This window comes from Chrysemys picta, chromosome 6 (assembly GCF_011386835.1).
Source record: "Chrysemys picta bellii isolate R12L10 chromosome 6, ASM1138683v2, whole genome shotgun sequence".
NCBI lineage: Eukaryota > Metazoa > Chordata > Testudines > Emydidae > Chrysemys > Chrysemys picta.
In genome coordinates this window covers 56,822,223-56,834,277 of record NC_088796.1, presented here as the reverse complement: position 1 = coordinate 56,834,277, position 12,055 = coordinate 56,822,223, and the positions used below count along the sequence as shown (strand labels likewise).

Genomic DNA, 12,055 nt, shown 5'->3' with positions numbered 1-12,055 from the left:
AAAAGGAATCATAGGAGAACACAATTGGAAATGTCACGTTTGAGGCAGTTAGGTTGTAGTTTGCAAAAAAAAAAAAAAAATAGACCAAGCTGCTAGATTTCAGCAGCACAGATTTTGGAAGAGTGAGAAAAATATTGGTCAAAAAAGAATTGGATATGGGAAAGGAGGGAAAGATCATGTATATTGTGACAAAGTTCAGAGCCTGTATTGGTGGCCCCACGCTTCTGGGCAGATTCAGTGGCCTCAGAAACTCGTAAGGCTCCAATGTGACCTCCCTTTCTCAATGTAGTGGCAAGAATCACAGCCTATTGAGTTACTTTCATCAGCAACCAGTATGAGAGATGGGAAGGGGGAATACCCCACAGTCTCTGTTGCTCCGTAGAGCTTAGTAGGCGCAGTTCGGCCTCCTGCCTGAACCGAGTCCTGCTTCCCTTCTCCAGGGGATCGCTGTAGAAGATGGGGTGGGGGGCGGAACCTGGGCCCAACCTCTACTCCGGGTTCCAGCCCAGGGACCCTAATGGTAGCAGCTGTTGGTGGCTTTCCCTTCACCACTGACACTGCTTTGATTCCCTGGGCCACTTCCCCCGTGGTCCCCTTTTTCAAGTTTCACCCTTACCTCAGGATTCAGCAATGCTTCTTCTCTTCCAGCTCTTTTCACCTTGGCTCCCTGGAGAACACTGGAAGGAGAGCTTTTAAACCGTATAAGTGGGACCTTGATTGGTTCCATCTGTCTCCATTAGCCTAACAGCCTTAATTGGTTAATTGGCATCAGGTGTCTTAATTGGTCTGGAGTAGCCTTTGTTTGGCTATCCAGGGAACAGGGACCTGCTCATTCTGAAGGCTGATATAGCTGCCTTCCACCACTCTTATATTCTTCTGGTCTGAATCTGCCACAATATGCAGAAAATATTAAAGAATGTATTGCATGACCCCATGTACTTTTGAGAGCAGATACCTTTCCAAACCTCATCTCAAATTAGATCAATACATTATGTATAGTTTAAAACTCATCTGTGTGCTGGCATTTTGTTCTACTAACACAGAAATGAACAATGAGATAAAGTTCAGCTCAAGCCTTCTCCCCAGGATTATCTGCTTCTAGGTTTCCTCCCTCTGCAATGTTAGCCTATACCCTAGATTATATTTCCCCAAAGAACCACTCCCACTCTCTTCATATATTGATGATAAGCCATTTTCAAATAGAGCGTCAGAAGACTGTACTTAGCATTCCCTAGCATGATTAACACTTCATAACAGTGTGAGGGTGTCAAACGAACATGAGTGAGACAAGGTGGATGAGGTAATATCTTTTATTGGACCAACTTCTATTGGTGAGCGAGACCACCAACAGAAGTTGGTCCAGTAAAAGATATTACCTCACCCACTTTGTGTCTCTCATATCCTGGGACCAACACGCTACAACACTGCTCTCATTCAGAAGTAAAGTGGCTTTTGTTCACTCTATCTTGAATTAAGTCCACTTCTGAATGAGAGCATCTGCATGGGGTTTAATGTGCTTTAACTTAAGCACATTAATAGTTAATTCATCTTAACTTTCCTGAGTGTCCCCATGTAGACAAGCAGACAAGCCCTGGGTTGGAGCTTTCTGATTTCCTAACTATATAATTTAATCCAACACTAAAGTATTGCCAGAGATCACTTTCTCTGCTATTAACAGCACTGAGGTGAAAACGTAGCAGCCATTCTGTGCAAGTCAATTATTCAACAGCTTCTTAGGGTGTGGGGAGGGGTGTTGATTTTGTTTTATTTTTAAGAAGGGATGAGGACTAATAACTTCTCCATTTGAAACTACTAAGAAATTAAATTATACTGTTGAAATTATGAGAACTAGAACTTGGCTAACAGGACACCGGCATTAATATTTCTACACTTGCAAAATGTGCTGTTGTATCTTTCATAACCACAACAGGCCAGAGTGTAGAGTGTGAAGTACCCTCAATAGCAGCCTAAGGCCATAATGAAGAACTGTGTAAGTGCACACAGTGCGGATCCAGACTAACACGGCTTGCTACTCTGAAACCTGACAAAAACAAAGAACACCATCTATACTGACTCTCTAACACCATGCCAACAACAATTGAGTTTTTTTATTCAGTACTAGTTCTATTTTTCAGGTCACTTTTATTTCTAAATGTCACAGTCTTATTACACAATTTGCCTCTGGATTGTATGGGGAAATAATGTTTGATATAGTATCAACACACTGCTAAATTAATGGTTGAGATTTTCAAAGCAGTGTAAGGGATATAGACTCACATCTTCAATTAACTGGCTTTAAAATCAGAGACTTAAGATAAAAATAGATTGATCTTTTTATCAAAGAGAATGTGAAGACGTGTCTTGATCACAGTCTTGAAGAAGATTTCTCATAGTAGAGGGCTCTAAGTCTATCAGTCAAAGGTATAACAAGATCCAATGCCTGGAAGTTGAAACTAGATAAATACAAAACCAGAAGTAAGGCATATATTTTAAACAGGAAGGGTGAATGACTCAATGGAGTTCACTGATTTACACCAGATATGGTTCTGGCCCCATAATGTTTATTCTTCTATACTGATCAAGTACCATTTTTTTCTATATTTCTATAGAGGCCACACTCTTACAAGCTATCACATATTTGTCTGGAACATCATATCTAAATAGGATTATACTAACTATGAACAGGTCTGGCTGAAGCCCCACTGTTGATTGGCAGAACTACACAAAACAAAATTTGGATGTTTAATATGTTTACAATTTGCATATGTATTGTACCCACATGCAAAATGTAAGGGTGAAAGGAAGAGATGAAACTTTGATGATGAGATATTAAACTTAAAAAAAATACTTGATATAGTTATTTGTGTCTGTTCTTCCAGCCTCCAGAGGAAAAAAAAACATTGAATTTGTCAAACTATTTTTCTTTAATGCATACTTTGTAATATGACAATACACCAGAATTAAAAATGAGAATATCAGCAAATAAGGTGAAGTTTAAGCTACAAAATTAAGTTGACCTAAGTTAACACCATAATTAAATCACTTTTGCATATCCACACTACACTTCATGTGTCTGCGATGTGCATCCTCCTCAGAAGCGCTTGTACCAATTTAACTGTCAGTGTGGGGCATTGTGGGATCGCTTCTGAAAGGCAGCAACAGTCGATGCAAGCAACGCAGTGTCTTCCTCAGGGGTGGCCAACCTGTGGCTCCGGAGCCACATGCGGCTCTTCAGAAGTTAATATACGGCTCCTTGTATAGGCACCTACTCCAGGGCTGGCGCTACAGGCACCAACTTTCCACTGTGCTGGGGGGTGCTCACTGCTCAACCCCTGGCTCTGCCACAGGCCCTGCCCCCACTTCACCCCTTCTCATCCCCTCCCCTGCATTTGCCATGCCCTCGCAAAACCTCATGCATGCCATGAAGCAGCAGATCAGGAGGTGGGGGACGGAGAGGGAGGCACTGATTGGCAGGGCTGCTGGGGGGGTGGGAGGCATTGGGAGCGGGAGTGGGGGGCTGATGACGTATTACTGTGGCTCTTTGGCAATGTATGTTGGTAAATTCTGGCTCCTTCTCAGGCTCAGGTTGGCCACCCCTGGTCTACAGTGACACTGAGTTGACCTAATTACATCGACTTAAGTGCTATGCCTCCCGTGGAGGTGGAGTTAAGTCAATGTAGTGGGCGAGTTACATCGGTGGGCACTACATTTTAGCATAGATACTTACAGAGAGCTAAGTTTCAGAGTGGCAGCCGTGTTAGTCTGCAAAAACAGACTAAGTTGAATGTGAAGTGAACCAATGAAGTGGGTTTTAGCCCACGAAAGCTTATGCCCAAATAAATTTGTTAGTTTCTAACGTGCCATAAGGACTCCTCGTTGTTTTTACAGAGAGCTAGGTTGAGGTAAACTATCTTAAGTCAACCTAACTCTAATGTAGACCAGAACAAAGTTTCTCCTCTAGTTCTTAAGCTGGGGATTAGAATACTTTTGTCCTTCAGAGTAGTTTTAAGAGATATGCAATGATATATGGCCAACTATTATGAATTAATGCACTCTAACTGGCCGAGATTGCTGATTAGTATAAAGACTAAGTAATTTTTTGGTAACTGTGCAGCACATAGATTTTTGCTCTCTGAATGGTTATTGCTCTGTGAATTCCACAACCACAAATCCATAATATAGTTGGCTTCAGCTCCTTTCACCCCTCAATCCTTCATCCCACTATTCTGACACAAGACCAACTTCACATTGCTTCTTTCCTCTAAGGAAACCTATGGGATGCAATGGCATCACTGGATCAACTGGAGGGATTAGAGGAGGAAAGAAAACAAGACACTCATGCATCTATGATAGGAGAGAGTTAAAGGAAGGGAAGGGAAGAAAAGCTGAAGGGAGAACTAAGGTCCTTTGTCAATTTTCTCTTCGAAGAAATCAGTGAGGTCCTGTGCAGAGAAAGAACTGGAAGATTTGAGGAAAGAATTAAAGGTGACAAAAAGGCAGCTGGGATGTGAGAGTCTATTATATTGGAGAAGTAGAGTTGTTTAACTGGGAAAATGGCAGAACTGGAGTTGGAGAGAAAGAACTTGCAGTGGAGAAAGTCAGACAGTTCATGGATTTCCATCAGAGACATTCCACAGCATGACAGCAGAAGTGGAGGAAGTGGATATTGAGTCAGGACTGGTGGTTGATGGGTGAACCTTGTGATGAGGGGCGGGGATAAAAGTCAAAGTTGGGGGCCAGTGAAGTATGGAGCGACTCAATAACAATATCCATGGAAACAAGGGAAGAGAAGGCTGAGAGCAGACAAGTCATCAGTGCTGATGTCATGGAAAGGTGATGTCCTGGAAAGGCTGAGTAACAAGACTGAAGAGGGGACTGATGGGCAATGCTGAAAGAGATCAGACGATGGTCAGCGAAGAACTGGATGATATTTTTTCAGTGAATAGTTAATTCATCAAAATACATTTTTCAGGGCACAAACTATTCATGACTTTGGATCACAAAAAACTTTAAAAAAAATCAGGAGTGTCAAAATGATTTGTTTCAACATTTTCTAAACAAACCATTTCAAAATGCTCATTCAAATCAACATTTAAAACATCATTTGACTTAAAATATTGTTGTTGGTTTTTTCATTTCAGCAAGGAAAAATAAGCAAAAAAATTAATAATAATTCAGTTTTGGTTCAAACCTAACCCAATTTTGGGGGCACTTTTCAGTCTGGTCACCAAAATGAAAAAAAAAAAAAGCTCAATTCTAGGTCAAAGAGGGGGAACCTAGCAACAGAGGTCAGAGAGACCAGTGGTTGGACCAAATCAACTGAACAGGCTTTACTGTGATTGGAAGTCAAACCATAGCTGCAGACTAAAGAAAGAAATGAGAGAGGAATACTTCAGCAACATGGAAAGATGAGTGAGGGAGAATGCCAGGAGAGGAAGACAAGGCAAGGAGTCAAAATCAGAAAGGCAGGCTGATGGGGAGGAGTTGGGGGAATGATAGGAGAGAAGCATGGGATGCAATGCTGTTCAAAAGAAAGAGTGGGAAGTGGGAGGTTGGAGGGGCTCGAAGCAGCAGAAACAGGAGAGGTGAAATCCAGCACCCCCACCACGATTAATGGTGGGGAGTGAGAGAGAAGGAACAGCCTCTGTAAGAGCTGCAGTGGCATTGTCAGGCAAAGGAATCCAGGTGTTTGTGAGAGCTAGAAGCTGGAGGGAACAAGATAAGAAGAGGTTGTGGATGGCTGAAATCTTTTAAGACATGGAATGGGCATTCAAGAGACAGCAAGAGAAGGGGAGGAGGGAGAGGGAAAGGGAGGGGATGGGTGTGAGGTTAGGAATGTGGCATGAGGAGGGAAGAGGTGGTAGCAGATATGGGTGTGGGAGCTGGAGAGGGTGAGGATGGTGGGAGGGCCAAGAGGTTGGAGCAAATGTCACTAGAAGTAAAGAGGAGGCAGCATCTGCAATCTGGATTTGTGCTGGTGGAGAAGTGGGGAAGAGGAGCAGGTAGAGCTGGTGGGAAGACAGAGGAGGACCTATTTTGTGATGAAGAAGATGGGTCTGGTGAGAGGGACTGATGATTGGCAGAGGGACAAGGTTACAAAAAACAAATAAGAGCAGAGTTGAAAAATGTTGCGCTGGTACAATTGCAGGTCCTGCAGTTAAGCAGCTAGAGTGCGGTGCCCCAGCCTGTGAAGGAAGGGAAAGAAGACATTTGGGCTTTAGATTCAGTCTAAATTTGGAGACCATATGTAAGAAGGTGAGGATTTAAGCCATACATTGTATATGGTCATGAATCTCAGGAAGGCTAAGTAAGCCTACAGGGGGTCTAATAAATAGATGTAACCTAAATAATGAGAAAGTCAGAAAGAGATGCAAATTAGGTAAACTTAAACTCACCTTTAAATCTGAGCCACAGAGAAGAGCAATACAATTAACACAAAGACAAACAATGGAGCATATGTAGGCCTCCAGGAACAGGTAAGTTTTTTGAGGTAACTTGAAGGAGGATCATGAAAGCTGTTCCAAATGTAGGGAGTGGCATGGGAGAAGACACAAAGGCACAAAAATAAAAAAGGTCTGGTGCAACCGTGTTGAATAGTTTACAAAAGTTCTATGGCCTATCATGTCCTGTAGTCTCCCTCTGTTGTGTGGCATGCTAAAGCCCTAAATTATCAGAGTATTATATAAGCTTTAAGTTGTTTGACTCTCATTAGGAGTAAAAGAGGCCATACACCCAGTCCACCATCTTTAGGAGTAAAATCTGAGTTATTTATATGACTTACTTTTCTTACCATAAGAGTTTACTTCACTCTTAAAGAACAAAAGCAAAAATTACTGAGAGAAATCTACTATAGTTGGTGAACATTTCTTTAGTAGATGGTTGTAGTGCAAGGTCCAACTCTGATACAGTCCAGTAAACCTTTCCAGTTGTGGAGTCCCAACCTCCCACATGCAGGATTCTGCCACCCATGCTCATGTTGATCTACACTTCATTCCTTGAACAGTCTCCAAGAAATCAATAGAACTGTTCAAGGTGCAAAAAAGGGGGCAGAATCTGACCCATAATCTGTCTATAAAAGTATAAAATATAAATGATGAAAGACACTTGCTAGCAGTCTCAATCTAGAGAGCTTATCAAAAATGACAAAAATGTAAAGCCTTGGTAAAGTTATCCTTGAGGAAGAGAATACTCATTATTTGAAAAAAAGATTAGATAAAGGACTAGAAGAATAATTAATAGGAGACATAATAAAAGTCTAACAAGTGTTTGAAAGTTAAAAGGACCAAGAATACATTTTAAAGGGACATCACTACTGTCAACTCTTTGGCCTATGACATAATATCAGAACTTCCAAGTTCTTTATATATTCCTGATGATGTTTAGAAGCTTTGGGGTCAATCCTGTAAGACATAGAGTGCCTCAATTCCCAGTGAAGTCAATGAAAGTGTAAGGTGCACAGCACCTCCTACGAGGCACTCATCACTTAGTAGGATCTGCCGATGTTGAGATCATCACCATGGATTAACTTAATTACCAAGTGATCCTGTGAAGTATTGAGCCTGTCTGCTCCCACTGACTTCAACAGAAGTGAGTAGAATTGCAGGTAGGTGCTCAGCAACTTGCATGATTGGACCTTTACTGAGTAAGGACCTTTAGAGAGTTAAGAGGGTCCTAAAAATGTTCTATTGCCCACTTCCATTGTTCTCCCCAATTTCTTTTTCCCTGTTGATCTAACTGAAAGCATATCTGACTTGACAATAACTGTAGCGTTGTGGTGGTATTAGGCATTAGAGACTTTTACCTTCAGTCCTAGAACATTAAACTACCACTTATCCAGCAGGCAGGAAGTGTCATTTTTAACAGGTGGCCAGCGTTATTCAATGGAATTGGATATGCAGGAAATCGCCTCCTGGGCACTACAGGACACACAGCATCATTCTTCAAGATGACAAATGGGACATACACAATAAAAATTAAGCAGATGAAGCTCTAACTATGCCCAATTTCTTAACATAACTTGGACCATTGCTGAGGGCCTGAAATCCAAAATTCACTATTCATATCAAAAGTTTCCTAATTCTTAGAACAATGGGAAATGTGACATGGACTGGATGGAAAAATACAATATTGCAAAACCCCCCACAGTAAACCCTTAATGAAGGTTTTAAACTAACATGAACCCATTAAATAATGTCACATTTAATGAGTGCTTAAATAATATAATTAATAATTCTGTAATTGGACCTATTTACAACAAGAAAATCTATTTAACACTGTCATCATTTCCGGCAATACAGGTTACTGAATAGTGCCTTATTCCTAGCTGTTGTTTAAAAAAAAAAACTTAAATAAGCCAGAAATAATGAGCAAGTATAATTCTTCCAGGAACTGCAGCCCAAACTTTTAATTTCTTTTCTTATACAATATTGCTGCCTATATTTAATTACATCAGGGGATATAAAATTGCTATTGTCCTTGTGATGTCTTGGAACCTTCTGTAACTTCTTGGCCAACTTATTCAGGCAGGATCCAAACTGCATGCAATTTCACAGCAATTATCACCCCAAGGACACAATCTGCAATGAGCCTCTGTGACATATGCATTCACTTTCAGAGCCAGCTTCATGGACCGAAAATTGGGCCCACAGACACTATCCACACGATGCAGATTAATTTTAACACATACAATTTTATTAAACTGAGTTAAAATATTGAAAAATAAATAGTTTATCAAAGAACATTCATCTATTTACCCACTGGAAAGAGCTGCAGCATCTGCTACTACAGCACCTGTTTAGATTACCCTGGAACCCAAGTCATCTTTGTTACTTTAAAGATATGCACTTTAGCCGCCTAAGTGATCACAAAATCACTGTCCTCTTCCTTGTCCTTCCTTTTTTCTGTTCCTCCCTGTCTGGTTATATCCTGCTGTTTGTTCCCTTCTTAATTTAAGATTGTAAACTCTTTTGGATAGAGAGAAAGAGGCTTTATTTGTATTTTAGTGCCATGTACATTTACGGTGCTATCAATCATTAATAATAATTATTAAAACTAATTGGGAATGTCAAAATATTGTTTGATGGAAAATATAGCTTCTGCAAAACCAAAATTATCTGTGGTTAAATTTCCATTGTGCAATTTTCCACTGGAAAATTCAAAATAAAATACTTTATTTCAGATCAGGTTGACCAGAATCAAAATCATTTCAATCTGTTGAATTGAATCTCCCTTTCAGTTGAGAAGACAAGGTTAATCAAGGGAGTCACATGACCCTAGTCCATCATGGCCGATGCAGTCCACCCAGGCAGCCTGGCCCATAAAAGAGTATGGGAGCATGAGACAATTAAACTATCACTCCCATGAGGCACTGTGGCAGCTCCAGGGGACACAGATTAATGTTGAACCAACCCAAAATGAAACGTTTCAACCTAGTTCAACCAACTGGAAGGAAATGTTTTGACATTTCCAAACTGAAAATTTAAAAACTTTCATTACAATATTTCAAATTTTAAAATATTAGAATTTCCCAGGGGATGGAAATTCTAATTTTATACCATTCTAACTATTATTGGGTTTAACAGTGGACAGTTGAGACACACAAAGTTGCTAATGTAACTCTTGAAAATAGTTATTGATCAGACTGACTCTCTTATTAAAATATCTCCATTATCTGTAATTATAAAATCAGGTGTTCTGCCCAATGAATTTATATAAGAGGAAAATTATTTATTTAACATTAACTGACACACATACCTAAACTGTCTTTGCTTATTTAAGAAAAACTATTACTGGTTTGACTTCGGATGCATTTGGAATCTATTCAAACAAAGATTTCTGCCACAGCTGCTGATCTACAAAAAGAACAGGAGTACTTGTGGCACCTTAGAGACTAACAAATTTATTTGAGCATAAGCTTTCGTGGGCTACAGCACTTCTTTGGATGCATCCCACGAAAGCTTATGCTCAAACAAATTTGTTAGTCTCTAAGGTGCCACAAGTACTCCTGTTCTTTTTGCGGATACAGACTAACACGGCTGCTACTCTGAAACCTGATCTACAAAAGCTCTCTGGGGGCCTTCCATTGTACATAATTTTAAAAGCTGTGCTAACATCATCATCTTGTATTGTTTGTGGTACAGTTTACCTTTAAAAATTCACTTCTACTAATTCAGATGACACCATGACAGTAGCCCATATAAACCACCAGGGCACAACAAATAGCTCTCACCTAAACACAAAAGCAAGAGAGAGTCTATGCTTGGTCAAGCTCCACCTAAGCACAGGAAGGAATCCCTAAAGTGAACTGGCTGAACCGCTCTCCAAGCAGGAAATCATTTGGAAAGGTCTCTGAACAGTTCCGTTTTCCAGGCCATTTCCAAGATCACTCAGACAAAGCCAGATGGACCTATCTGTATCCAGCAAGAGCACCTAGGGAGTGTTACTAGAGAAAAGCCAAGAATTTTACAAGGGAGATTGACCCCCTATGACTGAGGATATATCCAATATTGAAATACATATTTAATTAAATGAAAAATATTTTTGATCTAATCTCATATTGTCTGCAAAATTCTGGTATTTTAAGAGGAAGTTAGCATACACTGCTAATAGTAGATACAACTGAAATAAAACAGCTTAGGAGGAATCTAGGGTGAAAAAGAGAACTTTTTCCACTGGAACAATGGTAAGCAAGTGGTTATATAACCCTATAACATTCTAGCATTGTTATTAATTTCTTGCAATTTTAAGAACTCCTTTTGTTAACGACAAAGATTTGCAACAATATTTCAGTTTAGTCTTCTCTTTCAGCCATTACTGACGTAGAATGTGAATAGAAAGGAAGCCTCTAAGGACTTCAACAGTGTGTATTGGATCTAACTTGGCAGACACACGTAAACTGAAACAGGGTGTAAATCAGACAGAACTGATCAACTGAAGGTTGGATTGCTTCCTTTTTTCTAGTTTCTCACAAAACTGTTTGGATTCTGCTTCCCTTTTAGTGCAGCACAGCAGCCAGTTCTGACGGAAGCTTCCATTCTCTCAGACTTGCTTGTATTTATCACAAGTCATTTATGTTGTTATTCTCTATCCTATTAATAACTCGACACAATGTGCAAACCACATTGTTTCATTTTAAAGAAAAGGAATATTTTCCCTGTACCACGATGCATCATTTTTGCTTCAATCTTTTTCTATTTAATTTAAAGTGAGAGTTGTTAGGATCATAATAGGGTCACAAAAAGTTTGTGACAGAGAAGACTTACCAGAGTATCATGTCAATCCTCATGCAAATGCAAGATATGGAGACCCCTCAATAGGACGTATATCATGTACTACATTACTTGATCTTGGCCAGTAAAACTAAGTCAAGTTACACTTTGTAGGAACTGTGCAATCACATTTACCTAGTGAGAGAAAGAGTGGCTGAACAGAAAAGAAAAAAGTAAAGAGTCAAAAATTCAGTTCGAATTGGGGCTCAGCAATCTCACAAATGGATTTGGCAAGAAACATGCAAAATTCTTAATTCTGGTCAGGTCTGCTCTAGACTAGTATTTCAGCCTCCAGCAGGAGCCAGAAAGCATGTGTATAAACACACAATGATTCACTATGGGTTCCATTAGAGTTTTGATATAACAATTGGTTTATGTTGGTTCTTATTTTACTTCAGTCAGTTAAAACTACCTGTCACAGGGTTACTGGCCTCTTTAAGAGGATCCCAGGCCCAGGCTACCTGCAATAAGCTAATTTAAGGGGAATGAGCCTCTCTGGGCAGTTAATGGAATAATGAGCACCTAGGTCTGATAAAAGGTCATCAGGGTGCAGTTGCATGGAGGTGCGTACAGAGAGAGAAGTTCTCTCAAGAGAGAGGAGTTCCCAGAGATCACAGGCCCCAAGGAGAAGGGCTGTGCAACCCTTAGCTCAAGGGGAGAGACTACATTTCAATTTATTTGAATTTAATAAGGAATTAAAGCAGGAATTTTTTCTTAGACTCTTTTGGACTCTGTGGAGTACTTATGGGGCCCTGAGTGAAGGGAAACTGAGGCAGGGAGTGCCTGCA

The 12,055-nt window shown here is 40.2% G+C and overlaps 1 protein-coding gene across 7 annotated transcripts in view; it reads right to left on the bottom strand.

The window, feature by feature from the left end:
- Positions 1-12,055, bottom strand: part of ADGRV1 (adhesion G protein-coupled receptor V1) — a 443,810-nt gene that overhangs the window by 197,944 nt on the left and 233,811 nt on the right. The window lies entirely within an intron of this gene.